Source organism: Hyperoodon ampullatus (genome assembly GCF_949752795.1).
Source record: "Hyperoodon ampullatus genome assembly, chromosome: 13".
Taxonomy (NCBI): Eukaryota; Metazoa; Chordata; class Mammalia; order Artiodactyla; family Ziphiidae; genus Hyperoodon; species Hyperoodon ampullatus.
In genome coordinates this window covers 60,253,967-60,269,788 of record NC_136926.1, presented here as the reverse complement: position 1 = coordinate 60,269,788, position 15,822 = coordinate 60,253,967, and the positions used below count along the sequence as shown (strand labels likewise).

Below are 15,822 nucleotides of genomic sequence, written 5' to 3'. Positions count from 1 at the left end.
TCTGGGCAGGTTAAATTGTGTTCTTCTGAGAAGACAGAGGGATTGATGGGATGATATCATCAAATTCTAGGATTTCAAATTGCTTCCATGCCTGAAAGTTTGACAGTTTCAAATGGAATAAAGGTGTTCCTTACCAAAGCTGCATAAGAACAAGTAAAAACAGGCTAGAATAATTTTTGTGTTTGTGTGTGAAAATGACAAACTTTATTGAGACCCCAGGCCTAATTCTCTTTCTCCTGCACAGTCTTGGTTCCCTGAAGACACCCATTCCAGCAGGCAACAATGAAACCCACTTTCCGGCCAGCAGGGGCATCTCTGTGGATGGTAGAGGGTTTGCCAATGTGCTGGTTGTTGTCACCTCTGAAGGGAGACACTACAGGGTTCATGGCCACACCCCATATGCATGGCCTACAATTCCTCTTTGCCTTAGACTTGTGGTAGGCACAGCCGGCCTTCAGAATGGGCTTGTCAATGCAGCCACCTCCAGCCACCACACTGACAACAGCTCTGTTGACGGAAGAGATGACCTTCTTGGAGCCCAAGGGCAGTTTCTCTGGTCTTCTTTGTCTCAGGGTTGTGGGAGATGACAATCGCATAGTTCCCAGAGGCTCTGGCCAGCGTGCCCCAGTCACCAGCCTTCTCCTCCAGACAACACATGATGGTGCCATCGGGCATGGTGCCCACCAGCAGCATATTGCCAATGTTGAGCTGGGCGTTCTTGCTGTAGTACATGAACTGGCCAGTGTGGATGCCCTCGGTGGCAATGAACAGCTCTGTCTGCTTCTTAGAACGGTACGGATCCTGGAAGACCACCTTGGCAAAGGGCACGCAGCAGCCCGGGTCATGGATGATGTCCTTGATGTAGCCGTGTCGCTCGGTGAAGTCCACAGCATGCAGACGCGTGACGCCCTTTTGGCGATTCACACGCACGTGGAACACGGAGCCGGCGCCCTTTCTCTGCCCAAGGATCACACGGCCCATCGAGGCGGTCTGATTCTGAGCACAGCCAAAAGAGCAGGCTAGAATAATTGTAAATGACATTTATCTCTAAATATTCATTCAACTAAAATCAGAACATAAGAGGGCAGTGATGTGAAAGAAAATGCCTATAACAGAAAATAACATTTTATAGATATTTATCCTGCTTAGTTGGACATTTTGACTAACTTCATACATTTTTAAGAAAAAAAATCATGCTTTCTTAATTATGATCTTTCTTGATATTCAAATATTTTAGTTCTTCACCAAAGACTTATTAATATTAACTAACTTGATTATAACATTTGAATTTATTTACTCCTCTACCAGTTCTTTTATCTTCTCCATCTCTTCAGTCTTTCTAATCCCTTTCTCAGGATTTTTGCTTACACTATTCCCCAATCAAAAATGTTCTCACCTCTTTCTGAGGAAACACTAATCACTTTATATACTTCATTCAAATCCTCACTATTACATACAATCCTCCATGACTATCATAAGCTGTGTTATCACAAATTCATGCTGCTTTCCTAATTATCAAGTCTAAAGGCATATTTTCATTACTCATCTTCTTTATACTATTTACTAAATTTTAAGGTGGTTATCATCTCCTCAACTTTGACATTATCTTCCATAATGACTTTTGTTGTGAGCATGTCCTACAGTTTTGTCTGCTGTCACACCTGAGTCCATTTTAAGTGTCAACTTCACAAACCATAGTCCTAATTAAGGGACCCTGCAGAGTAAGCATCACAGTTTTTTCTCCTTGATATGACCTTCCAGCTATACCTCATTGGCCCTAAGACGGACATCTATCCAAACAGCAGCCAATAAACAGGAGGAGAAGTTTCACAGAGGGGTATCCCTGCACAGAATGTGGGAGCAGAAGTCTTATAGCAATATAAAACATGATTTGTGTAAAACATCTGTTTTGCATACATCATCTCACAATATAGCACTCTGTGAGATGTGGCAAAGAATTTATGTAGCTTAGATTCTGCTAAGTATCACCTAATTAGAAGTAAACTCTTTTTAAAAAAAACTGTTATTACCTACATCTTCAAGCTTCTTAGTTCCTTGATGCCTTGGTTAAAATAGTTAAACAAAAATCTAGGGAAGAGGAGCAGTGGTTATGTTCTGACCTATAGCATCAATTCTAGTGTAGCTGATATTCCCAGACACTAGAGAGCCTGGTCTTCTATAACCCAACACAAACCAGTTGTGCTCCCACTCACCTCTTCATTGTATGTCAGAGCAGTTTACTAAAAATCCCCAGCTCATGACAAGATCATTCCCACTTTCACAACTTTTACTTCTTTGATCCTTTTATCAGGCAAGCCTTTGATTTCTCACTTCTCTAGAAAAATTCTTCTTATTCTTCCAGGCTCAAGTGCCACCAAGCATTATCTGTCCCTTCACCTTACTGCCTAAGACTGCTTCCCTTCCTGTGAGTTTTTGTTGAATCTGTGATCTCTTCCTTTAAGCTGGGTGCACAATGAATGACTTATGAGATTTTTTAATTTTTCAAATGGTGGTGTCTTCTCCCAACTGAATTTCAGGTGCAGTGAGTACCATAAACATATTTAACCTTTTCTTGTATGTATCAGAGCACATAGAGAATATTAGTGAACTGACTGAATTAAATTGAAATTGATGGTATAAGATCAACATGCCCAACATTGACTATGTGCAGAACACTCTTGGCTGGAGATTGGATTTTTCTTCAGTACACCAGCCCTACTAAAAATCTTAAATCAATAATATTATCTATTTTGCTACTGGTATATATATTTTACATGAATTATTCTCCCCCTACCGGTGCCCTTTGGTAGTGCCCCCCCACACTGAATCTGGAGTGGCTTTGCAAGTTGTTTTGGCCAATAAGAGTTGAAAATTTTGCACAAGAGGTCTTTATCAGTCTTTTTCTGTTTTTTGGAACCAAGAGACTACCATGTGTAAAAGCAGAGCAAGCTTCCTGCAAGAGAAGAGATTATGTAGAGCAGAGATAAGAAAACCCAGCTGAGGTTCTGCAGCTCAATCAGCCTGCCAGCTGACATGAGAGGGAGGCTATCTGGACCATTCCCTTTAGCTGAGCTGACTCATAAATGCTTTATAACTTTATAAGCCAAACAGCAAGCCTAACCATTTTTAAATTTTAGCCTTTATTATCAATGAAAAAATAAGATTTTAAATATTTCTTCTTTAATGAGAAATAAACTATATTAAAATTTTCTTTGTTTCTAGAAATTAACATGACAAATGGGCCTATACAAGCAACTTAAAATTTTTTCATGACATGTTTTTAAGAAAGCAGAAATCAGTAATACATCAGGTCTGAGTTATATGTCAAACATATGAGAGTTTAATATTTCAAGTTTGTTAAGCTTGATTTCCCATTATATTGTAAAATTATCAAAGGCAAGAATCCTGTAATAAGCATTTTAAAAATTATATTAGTTTCAGGTGTACATCATTATAATGTGACATTTGTATATTGTACAAGTTGATCACAACCACAAGCCTCGTTACCATCCATCACCATCACCTAGTTGACCAACTTTACCCATCTTGCCCAACCCCCAACTCCCTTTCCCTCTGGTAACCACTAATCTTCTATCTGTATCTATGAGTGTGTTTTTGTTTTATTTAGTTTGTTAGTTTTTGTGGTTTTGTTTTTGTTTTTTTTTTTAGATTCCACATATTACAGATATTATATAGTATTTTTCTTTCTCTGTTTGACTTATTTCACTTAGAATAAAACCTTCAATGTCCATTCATCTTGTGACAGATGGCAGAATTTCATTCTTTTTTATAGCTGAGTAATATTCCTTTGTGTGGGTATACCACCTCTTCTTTACCAATTCATCTACCAATGGACACTTGGCTTGTTCTTCTGTCTGATAGTTTCTTATTAGTGTATAGAAATACCACAGATTTCTGTATGTTGATTTTGTATCCTGTGACTTTATTGAGTTCATTTATTACTCCTAACAGTTTGTTGGTAGAGTCTTTAGTGTTTTCTGTATATAGTATCATGCCATCTGCAGATAGTGACAGTTTTGCTTCTTCGTTTTTGATTTGGATGCATTTTACTTCTTCTTCTTGTCTATTTGCTGTGATTAAAACTTCCAACAGTATGTTGAAAAAAGTGGCAAGAATAGGCATCTTTGTCTTGTTCCTCACCTTGGAGGAAAAGCTTTCAGCTTTATACCATTAAGCATGATGTTAGCTGTGGGTTTCTTACATATGGCCTTTATTATGTTGATGTATATTTCCTCTATACTTTGTTGAGAGTTTTTATCATAAATGAATGTTGAATTTTGTCAAGTGCTTCTCCTGCATCTATTGAGATGATTATATAAATTTTATCCTTTATTTTTATTAGTATAGTGTATAACATTGATTGATTTGATATTGTTGAATCATCCTTACATCCCAGGAATAAATCTGACTTGATTGTGTTATATGATTATTTTAATTTGTTTTTGGATTCTGTTTCCTAATATTTTGTTAAGGGTTTTTGCATCTATGTTCATCAGTGATATTGTCCTGTAATTTTCTTTTTTAGTAATATTCTTGTCTGGTTTGGTATCAGAGTAATGTTGACTTCATAAAATATGTTTAGGTTTCCCTCCTCTTCAATTTTTTAGAAGAGTTTGAGAAGGATAGGTATTAAGTCATTTTTAGATTCTTTTTTTTTTTGAATTTTCCAGTGAAGCTGTATGGTCCTAAGCTTTTGTTTGTTGGGAGAGTTTTTATTACCGTTTTAATTGTCTTACTAGTAATTGGTCAATCAGATTTTCTATTTCTTCATGATTCAGTCTTTGAAAATTGTATGTTTCTAAGACTTTACCTATTTCTTCTAGGTTGTCCAGTGTCTTGCATAATTGTTTGTAGTAGTCTCTTATGATCCTTTTTGGTATCAGCTGTAACTTCTTTTTCATTTTTGATTGTAATTATTTGGTCCTCTCTCTTTTTTTCTTGATGAATCTGGTTAAAGCTTTGTTGATTTTGTTTATATTTCTAAATAAATTATTTAAGTTTTATTAATATTTTCTATTGTTTTTTAGTCTCATTTATTTCTGCTCTGATCTTTATTATTTCCTTTCTTCTTCTACATTTGGGCTTACTTGTTCCTCTTTTTCTAGTTCCTTTAGATGTACATTTTACTTGTTTTTAGCCACTACTTATTGGCATCTTTTCTGTTAGCAAAAGCTAACCAATTTCTGAAATGTTTTTAGGATGACAATGACACCAGATTGTATTAGTCAGAGGTGGAAGATTTAATGCCCAGGTTATAATCTGAGGAGCACATGGAAGCACAACCTTCTTTTATGAGATGCCTGTTCCAGCCTGGAATTCTCTCACTGCAGACTACCTGGGAGGATAAAAATATTACAAATTTAGTTACACAGTTTGTTCTGCTGATTCTATTTAGTCAAGCATCTAATTCTTGAGAACATGAGATACAAGACAGTCTCTGTGTTTTCTGGAAGAGTTTATATAATATTGGGATTACTTCATAATTATGAGGTAGAACCATCTGAAAATTACTTTGAGTCTTTTATATGTTGATGCTGATAAATTAATTTTTCACAAGTGTTTCAAATCTTTAATGGTTATAAGACTGTGATGTGTTTTACACTTCTACTTTTCCAAAATTTCATAGGTTATATTTGAAAGGAAATTTTCTACTTAATTTACATTTTCAAATTTATAATATTTTTGTATATCTTTAAAGAACTCTGTTTAACTATTTCATATTATCATTCTTTCTAAATTTTTTGGTAAATTTGGTTGGTCAATTATGTAGATTTTTCAAAAAAATTTTGCTTTTGATTTTGTTGACTCTCCATTTTAATTTCAATAGCAGTTTATTTATTACTTTCTCTGTTTTAATACCTTTTATTTACAGTTGTTCTTTTAAATATCTCAAATTGGTTATTTAGCTTATTAAATGTTGTTTTCCTTTTTTTCAAATATAAGCCATTTAGTATGTTGGAGAAGGAAAAAATTTTCCCCTACCCTTTCTAGATTATGGCTAGCCTAAGAATGAAATTAACAAGAGACAAATTAACAGGAATAAATTAAATTTAGTTACATGCATAAGGGAGTACCATTAGAAAAATGAGACTCAAGAACAAGTTAGACAATTGAAGTTTATATACTATCTGAGAGAAGGAGAAAGGGGTAGGGGCTTGGGACTTCAAAGAAGAGGAAGGCAATTCATATGGAGATGAAAAAACAAATGTTTGGTAAACAAATTGTTTGCTGTGCCAGGCAAAGACAATAAGACACAAAGCAGCAGAGTCTGATCTCTAGACCCCACTGAATTACCCCACCACACCTAGTCCATATTTTTTATAGATATCTGTGGTGGTAGTGCTCTTGCTGGACCAAGCCCTTTACCAAAATTATTTTAGGTAGTTAAGGAGGAGATAAAAAGAAAGACTTCCTGGGTCTCCTGTTTCTTAAAAATAATCAGCCTAAAATAATCCTCATGCCAAATGGATACACTTTTGGGTATCAAATTTTGCTCCCTTATAAATGTAAGTGTAAAACATTTCTAAATGATGCTATTTAGACTCTACAAGTTTTGATGTGCTATATTTGTATTATACTTATTTCAAATATTTTCTGTTTTCCATCGTGATGTACTATTTTGTTTGCTTTCCCTTAAGCATTTAAGCTTCTGTAAGATGTAAGCATCAGTCTATAATCCGTGACATTTTCTATCAAAAAATATTTATCTATTGTCTCAACCCAATTTTGGCAATACAATTCAATAAAATTGATGGTAAGAGTTTGCCATGGCACTGCTTACATTATAGAGTTTATTTGATTTTTATTTAGGATAAAATTGAGTTCTACACAAAGATTGGCATCTGAGGACTCTGCCTTACTCAATGTATATAAATAAAGCTTTTGCTTTCTATTTGTTTTTTTAATATTTAAGGAGTATACACTCTGTGTCAGCTAATGTGACAAATGTTTCAAATACAGAATCTCAATTCATCTTTTATTTTTTTATTTTTAAATTTTTATTTATTTTATCTTATTTTTATTTTTGGCTGTGTTGGGTCTTCTGTTGCTGTGCATGGGCTTTCTCTAGTTGCAGCGAGTGGGGGTTACTCTTCATTGTGCAGCAGGGGCTTCTTATTGTGGTGGCTTCTCTTGTTGTGGAGCATGGGCTCTAGGCATGTGGGTTCAGTAGTTGTGGCTCATGGTCTCTAGAGTGCAGGCTCAGTAGTTGTAGCACTTGGTCTTAGTTGCTCCGTGGCATATGGGATCTTCCCAGACCAGGGCTCGAACCCATGTCCCCTGTATTGATAGGTGGGTTGTTAACCACTACGCTATGAGGGAAGCCCTCATCTTTTATTTTAACATAACTTATCTGCATTTCTCCCAAACTTGTTACATATAAATTAAATAGATTACTGTTCATATGCAGTTATCTAACTTTCAGATTTTTGAATCAAATTAAAGAATAAAACCAATAAAACCAATTTGTTACAGAATGTAATAATTCAGACATTCACCTATTGTTCTATGTTTTTTAAATGTGTGTTAAAAGAAATGAAGAAAAATAATAAAAATGAAGCAGGGTAATGAAAAAACACACTCATTATTCAACTTTAAGGCAGGAGGTAGATGGGCTCCAGGTAGGACATTTACAACTGGCCTTCTGTTAATATTTCATGGGTCAGGAAAAAGTGGGCTTCAGGTCAGACACTTACAACTAGCCTCCTGTTTGCATTTCCTGAGACAGAAGATAGGTGGGCTTCAGGTTAGACATTTAAAATCAGCCTCCTGTTTGCTCTCTGAAATGAAGCAATGACAGAGACAGGGTAAATAGACAAGCTTTGTCTCTTGTGGACACTTTAAGACAGCAGTCATAGCAAGAACAAAGAGGAGCAAAACATTGTTTGAGTAAAGGATCAAGAGAACACCACTTCACCCCCCTCCTCCTTCCTTGAGGCAGGGGATACACTATGCATGCACAGAAAAGCTCCTTGGAGGTCAAAAATCAGGGGACAATTCCAGGCCATAATGATACTTGGTTCTCCCAGATGCCTTTGCATTGAGATCCATCTTGGGTAAGACGTGTGTGTGCACCTAGGGGTCAGGTACTGAAACAAATTAGCCACGGAGACAAAACAAGATGATTGGCCAGAAGGAAGACAAAGACCTGAAAGAACTGCCCTATATAAATAACTTAACTGCCTCTTTACTGTGCTCCTCCTCATTAGGAAGGACACCCAAACCCTTTCTCTCCAGGTGTGCATCTCTGCCTTGCTTCTATCTTAACTAAACAAATGGTTTCTCTGTGTGCTGTCCCACTTGTTGTCCTGTGACTCTAATAATAAACTTTGTACCTGTTTTTACAGCTTTGTCTCTGTGAGAAATGCATTTTTCACTGGGAGCAAGAGCCAGGGAAAAATAGCTTCTAGCCCTTGCTGGTCTGGTGGCTAGGATTCCTGGTTTTCTTCCACGCTACCCAGGTTCAATTCCTGGGCAGGGAATTAAGATCTTGTTTCATGCCACCTCTCACTGCTCCCTCTCTGAGATTAATTCGATTTAATAGGGAAAATGCATTCCTTTTTTAGATTTGTTGAAAGTAACTCCATTTAAGTAAAATGATACCTGTAGAGTTCTTTGAAGATTTCACATATTCTGATAAAATTACAGGAATAGAAAAGCACACCAGACTAGTCCTAAGCCCTTCCATGCAAAAAATAGTATAGCTACAATTAGTGATTTTACCTGACGTTAACAAATGCCAGAGGGCATCTCAATCTCTGCAGACAAGTTCTCCGGGATTTAATTACCTCTATCCTCCTATTCTTCATAGAACTATACTGTTCCTAATATACCTCGTTTCAAACATAAGTCAAAGTATGCAACTGTCAATTTTTAATATTCATTATATTTTTTAACAAATGAAGTCCGCAAGAAGACTGCAGTACTGGAGGTTGGAGGAGCCAGTGCATTTATGGAAGAGATAGCTTAGTTCATTGAATAATAATTTGAAGAACTCAGGGACACAGGACTTTTGTTCTTAAATCTCAAGAACTGTCTTTCCTCTTTGCTTGTGATCATTGGCAGAGAGAAAAAGGAGTGAGCATTCTGGGTTTTAGTTCTGTCCTTATTATCTGTTATCTCAGTACATCAATTTTGCACATCACTGCATTTTTCAATTTTTTTCATCTTTAAAATGGAAAATCAAACCGGCTAAATTATGTCTCCTCTAGTTTTAAAAGTCTAAGCTTTGATGATGGTTATTATGGAAATTTTCATTAAATTTGGACTCATTTTCCTTAAAAGTAGATTGCTGAGCAAAATTTAATATTTTGTTTTATTATAATATAAATATGTATATAGATGAAATTCTATAACTTTTTAAATTATATCATTTTCGTCCTTGAAAAAAACATTTTTTTTTTGGCTATGCCAGTGACATGGAATACATAAAGTCATTTTGAAATGAATTCCTGTAAGTAAGTTACACAGTTCTGAAACTTACAGTAGATTTTTCCAGCCTTCTGGTGGCATTTTGGTGTTGTAAATCAAGCATTTATTTGGTATGCTGGTTATTATACCTTCCTATAGTACCAAACTACGTACATTTTCTTTGCCTCTGGAGAATATAGTTCCTCACAAATGTGTTACAGTTAATTTTTAAGCAAATTGTACTTTTAGTTTTTTTAAGGAATCTCCATACTGTTCTTCATAGTGGCTGTATCAATTCACATTGCCACCCACAGTGCAAGACGTTTCTCTTTTCTCCACATCTTCTCCAGCATTTATGGTTTGTAGATTTTTTCATGATGTCCATTCTGACTGCTGTGAGGTTATAATTCATTGTAGTATTGATTTGCATTTCTCTAATAATTAGTGATGTTGAACATCTTTTCAAGTGTTTGTTGTCCCTCTCTATGGCTTCTTTGGAGGAATGGCTATGTAGGTTTTCCACACATTTTTTGATTTTTTAAACATCTTTATTGGAGTAAAATTGCTTTACAATGGTGTGTTAGTTTCTGCCTTATAACAAAGTGAATCAGTTATACATATACATATGTCCCCATATATCTTCCCTCTTGCATCTCCCTCCCTCCCACGCTCCCTATCCTACACCTCTAGGTGGTCACAAAGCAACAAGCTGATCTCCCTGTGCTATGTGGCTGCTTCCCACTAGCTACCTATTTTAGGTTTGGTAGTGTATATATGTCCATGTCACTCTCTCACTTTGTCCCAGCTTACCCTTCCCCCTCCCCATATCCTCAAGTCCAATCTCTAGTAGGTCTGCACGTTTATTCCCATCTTGCCCCTAGGTTCTTTTTTTTTTCTTTTCTTAACGTCTTTATAAGAGTATAATTGCTTTACAATGGTGTGTAAATTTCTGCTTTATAACAAAGTGAATCAGTTATACATATACATATGTCCCCATATGTCTTCCCTCTTGCATCTCCCTCCCTCCCACCTTCCATAGCCCACCTCTCTAGGTGGTCACAAAGCACCGAGCTGATCTCCCTGTGCTATGTGACTGCTTCCCTCTAGATATCTAGTTTACATGTGGTAGTGTATATATGTCCATGCCACTCTCTCACTTTGTCCCAGCTTACCCTTCCCCCTCCCCATATCCTGAAGTCCATTCTCTAATAGGTCTGCATCCTTATTCCCGTCTTGACCCTAGGTTCTTCTGATCATTTTCTCTTTTTTTAGATTCCATATATATGTGTTAGCATATGGTATTTGCTTTCCTCTTTCTAAGTTACTTCACTCTGTATGACAGTCTCTAAGTCCATCCACCTCAGTACAAATAACTCAATTTCATTCTTTTTTATGGCTAAGTAATATTCCACTGTATATATGTGCCACATCTTCTTTATCCATTCATCTGTTGATGGACACTTCGATTACTTCCATGTCCTGGCTATTGTAAATAGAGGGTTAATGAATATTTTGGTACATGACTCTTCTGGAATTATGGTTTTATCAAGGTATATGCCCAGTAGTGGTATTGCTGAGTCGTATGATAGTTCTATTTTTAGTTTTTTAAATAATCTCTATACTGTTCTCCGCTATGGCTGTATCAATTTAAATTCCCACCAACAGTGCAATAGGGCTCCCTTTCCTCCAAACCCTCTCCAGCATTTATTGCTTGTTGATTCTTTGATGATGGCCATTCTGACTGGTGTGAGATGATATCTCATTGTAGTTTTGGTTTGTATTTCTCTAATGATTAATGATGTTGAGCATTCTTTCATGTGTCTGTTGGCAATCTGTATATCTTCTTTGGAGAAATGTCTATTTACGTCTTCTGCCCATTTTTATTTTTATTTTTTTATTTTTTATTTTTTTGCAGTACACGGGCCTCTCACTGTTGTGGCCTCTCCCATTGCGGAGCACAGGCTCCGGACGCACAGGCTCAGTGACCATGGCTCACGGGCCCAGCCGCTCCACGGCATGTGGGATCTTCCCGGACCGGGGCACGAACCCATGTCCCCTGCATCAGCAGGCGGACTCTCAACCACTGCGCCACCAGGGAAACCCCTGTCCATTTTTAGATTGGGTTATTTGTTATTTTAATGTTGAGCTGCATGAGCTGCTTGTAAATTTTGGAGACTAATCCTTTGTCAGTTGCTTCATTTGCAAATATTTTCTCCCATTCTGAGGGTTGTCTTTTCATCTTGTTTATGGTCTCCTCTGCTGTGAAAAAGCTTTTAAGTTTCTTTAGGTCCCATTTGTTTATTTTTATTTTTATTTCTATTTCTCTAGGAGGTGGGTCAAAAAGAATCTTGCTGTGATTTATGTCATAGAGGGTTCCGCCTATGTTTTCCTCTAAGAGTTTGATGGTGTCTGGCTTTACATTTAGGTCTTTAATCCATTTTGAGTTTATTTTTGGGTAAGGTGTTAGGGAATGTTCTAATTTCATTCTTTTACTTGTAGCTGTCCAGTTTACCCAGCACCATTATTTAAGAGGCTGTCTTTTCTCCACTGTATATTCTTGCCTCCTTTATCAAAGATAAGGTGACCATATGTGCGTGGGTTTATCTCTGAGCTTTCTATGCTGTTCCATGGATCTATATTTCTGTTTCTGTGCCAGTACCATACTTTCTTCTTTACTGTAGCTTTGTAGTATAGTCTGAAGTCACAGAGCCTGATTCCTCCAGCTCCGTTTTGCTTTCTCAAGATTGCTTTGGCTGTTTGGGGTCTTTTCTGTTTCCAGCAAATTGTGAATATTTTTGCTCTAGTTCTGTGAAAAATGCCAGTGGTAGTTTGATAGGGATTGCATTGAATCTGTAGATTTCTTTGCGTAGTAGAGTCATTTTCACAATGTTGATTCTTCCAATCCAAGAACATGGAATATCTCTCCATCCATTTGTAACATCTTTCATTTCTTTCATCAGTGTCATAATTTTCTGCATACAAGTCCTTTGTCTCGTTAGGTAGGTTTATTCCTAGATATTTTATTCTTTTTGCTGCAATGGTAAATGGGAGTGTTTTCTTAATTTCATTTTCAGATTTTTCATCATTAGTGTATAGGAATGCAAGAGATTTCTGTGTATTAATTTTGTATCCTGCTACTTTAACAAATTAATCAATTAGCTCTAATAGATTTCTCGTAACATCTTTAGGATTCTCTATGTATAGTATCATATGATCTGCAAACAGTGACAGCTTTACTTCTTCTTTTCTGATTTGGATTCCTTTTATTTCTTATTTTTCTTATTGTGGTGGCTAAAACTTCCAAAACTATGGTGAATAACAGTGGTGAGACTGGGCAACCTTGTCTTGTTCCAGATCTTAGTGAAAATGGTTTCAATTTTTCACCATTGAGAACGATGTTGGCTATGGGTTTGTCATATATGGCCTTTATTATGTTGAGGAAATTTCCCTCTATGCCTAGTTTCTGGAGCGATTTTATCATAAATCGGTGTTGAATTTTGTCAAAAGCTTTCTCTGCATCTATTGAGATGATCATATCTTTTTTCTACTTCAATTTGTTAATATGCTGTATCACATTGATTTATTTGCATTTATTGAAGAATCCTTGCATTCCTGGGTTAAACCCCACTTGATCATAATGTATGAGCCTTTTAATGTGCTGTTGGATTCTGTTTGCTAGTATTTTGCTGAGGATCTTTGCATCTCTGTTCATCAGTGGTATTGGCCTCTATTTTTCTTTCCTTGTGAAATCTTTGTCTGGTTTTGTTATCAGAGTGATGGTGGCCTCGGCGAATGAGTTTGGGCGTGTTCCTCCCTCTGTTATACTTTGGAAGAGCTTGGGAAGGATAAGTGTTAGTTCTTCTCTAAATGTTTGATAGAATTCTCTTGTGAAGCCTTCTGGTCCTGGGCTTTTATTTGTTGGGAGATTTTTAATCACAGTCTCAACTTCAGCGCTTGTGATTGGTCTGTTTATATTTTATATTTCTTGCTGGTTCAGTCTCAGAAGGCTGTGCATTTCTAAGAATTTGTCCATTTCTTCCAGGTTGTCTATTTTATTGGCATATAGTTGCTTGTAATAATCTCTCATGATCCTTTGCATTTCTGCAGTGTCAGTTGTTACTTCTCCTTCTTCATTTCTAATTCTATTGATTTGAGTCTTCTCCATTTCTTTCTTGATGGATCTGGCTAATGGTTTATCAATTTTGTTTATCTTCTCAAAGAACCAGCTTTTAATTTTATTGTTCTTTGCTATCGTTTCCTTCATTGTTTTTTCATTTATTTCTTATCTGATCTTTATAATTTCTTTCCTCCTGCTAAATTTTGGGTTTTTTTGTCCTTCTTTCTCTAATTGCTTTAGGTGTAATGTTAAGTTGTTTATTTGAGATGTTTCTTGTTTCTTAACGTAGGATTGTATTGATAAAAACTGCCCTCTTAGAAATGCTTTTACTGCATCCCGTAGGTTTTGGGTTGTCGTGCTTTCATTGTCATTTGTTTCTCGGTATTTTTTGACTTCCTCTTTGATTTTGTCAGTGATCTCTTTGTTATTAAGTAGTGTGTTGTTTAGCCACCATGTGTTTGTATTTCTTATAGATTTTTCCCTGTAATTGATATCTAGTCTCATAGCATTGTGGTCAGAAAACATACTTGATACAATTTCAATTTTCTTAAATTTACCAAGGCTTGATTTGTGACCCAAGATATGATCTATCCTGGAGAATGTTCCATGAGCGCTTGAGAAGAATGTGTATTCTATTGTTTTTGGATGGAATGTCCTATAAATATCAGTTAAGTCCATCTTTTTTAATGTATCATTTAAAGCTTCTGTTTCCTTTTTTGTTTTCATTTTGGATAATCAGTCTATTGGTGAAAGTGGGGTGTTAAAGTATCCCTACTATGATTGTGTTACTGTTGATTTCCCTTTTTATGACATTAGTATTGCCTTATGTATTGACGCGCTCCTTTTTTGTGTGCATAAATATTTACAATTGTTATATCTTCTTCTTGGATTGATCCCTTGATCTTTACGTAGTGTCCTTCTTTTTCTGTTGTAATAGCCTTTGTTTTAAAGTCTATTTTGTCTGGTATGAGAATTGCTACTCCAGGTTTCTTTTGATTTCCATTTGCATGGAATATCTTTTTCCATCTCCTCACTTTCAGTCTGTATGTGTCCCTAAGTCTGAAGTGGGTCTCTTGTAGACAGCATATATATGGGTCTTGTTTTTGTATCCATTCAGCCAATCTATGTCTTTTGGTTGTAGCATTTAATCCATTTACATTTAAAGTAATTATTGTTATGTATGTTCCTATTACCATTTTATTAATTGTTTTTGGTTTATTATTGTAGGTCTTTTCCTTCTCTTGTGTTTCTTGCCTAGAGAAGTTCCTTTAGCATTTGTTGTAAAGCTGGTTTGGTGGTGCTGAATTCTCTTAGCTTTTGCTTGTTTGTGAACTTTTAAATTTCTCTGTCAAATCTGAAAGAGACCCTTTGTGGTTAGAATAATCTTGGTTGTAGGTTTGTCTCCTTCATCACTTTAAATATGTACTGCCACTCCCTTCTGGCTTGCAGTGTTTCTGCTGAAAGATCAGCTGTTAACTTTATAGGGATTCCCTTATGTGTTATTTGTTGTTTTTCCCTTGCTGCTTTTAATATTTGTTCTTTGTATTTAATTTTTGATAGTTTGATTAATATGTGTTTTGGCATGTTTTTCCTTGTATTGATGCTGTATGGGACTCTCTGTGCTTCCTGGACTTTATTAAATATTTGCTTTCCCATATTAAGGAAGTTTTTGACTATAATTTCTTCAAATATTTTCTCAGTCCCTTTCTTTTCCTCTTCTTTTTCTGAGACCCCTATAATTCGAATGTTGGTGTGCTTAATGTTGTCTCAGAGGTCTCTGAGACTGTCCTCAATTTTTTCATTCTTTTCCTTTATTCTGCTCTGCAGGAGTTATTTCCACTATTTTATCTTCCAGGTCACTTTTGTGTTCTTCTTCCTCAGTTATTCTGTTATTGATCCCTTCTAGAGAATATTTAATTTCATTTATTTTGTTGTTTATCACTGTTTGTTTGCCCTTTAGTTCTTCTAGTTCCTTGTTAATTATTTCTTGTATTTTCTCCATTCTATTTCTAAGATTTTGTATCATATTTACTATCATTATTCTGAATCCTTTTTTATGTAGACTATCTATTTCCTCTTCAATTTTTAGGTCTGGTGGTTTTTGCCTTGCTCCTTCATCTGTGTGTTCCTCTGTCTTCTCCTTTTGCTTAACACTGTGTTTGGGGTCTCCTTTTCACAGGCTGCAGGTTCGTAGTTCCCGTTGATTTTGGTGTCCGTCCACAGTGGCTAAGGTTGTTTCAGTGGGTTGTTTAGACTTCCTGGTGGAGGGGACTAGT

At 36.1% G+C, this 15,822-nt stretch overlaps 1 pseudogene across 1 annotated transcript; it reads right to left on the bottom strand.

The window, feature by feature from the left end:
• Positions 1-221: 221 nt before the first annotated feature.
• Positions 222-981, bottom strand: LOC307061835 (large ribosomal subunit protein uL2-like; annotated as a pseudogene). Its single transcript has one exon. The product of its transcript is annotated as a large ribosomal subunit protein uL2-like (transcript).
• Positions 982-15,822: the final 14,841 nt, after the last annotated feature.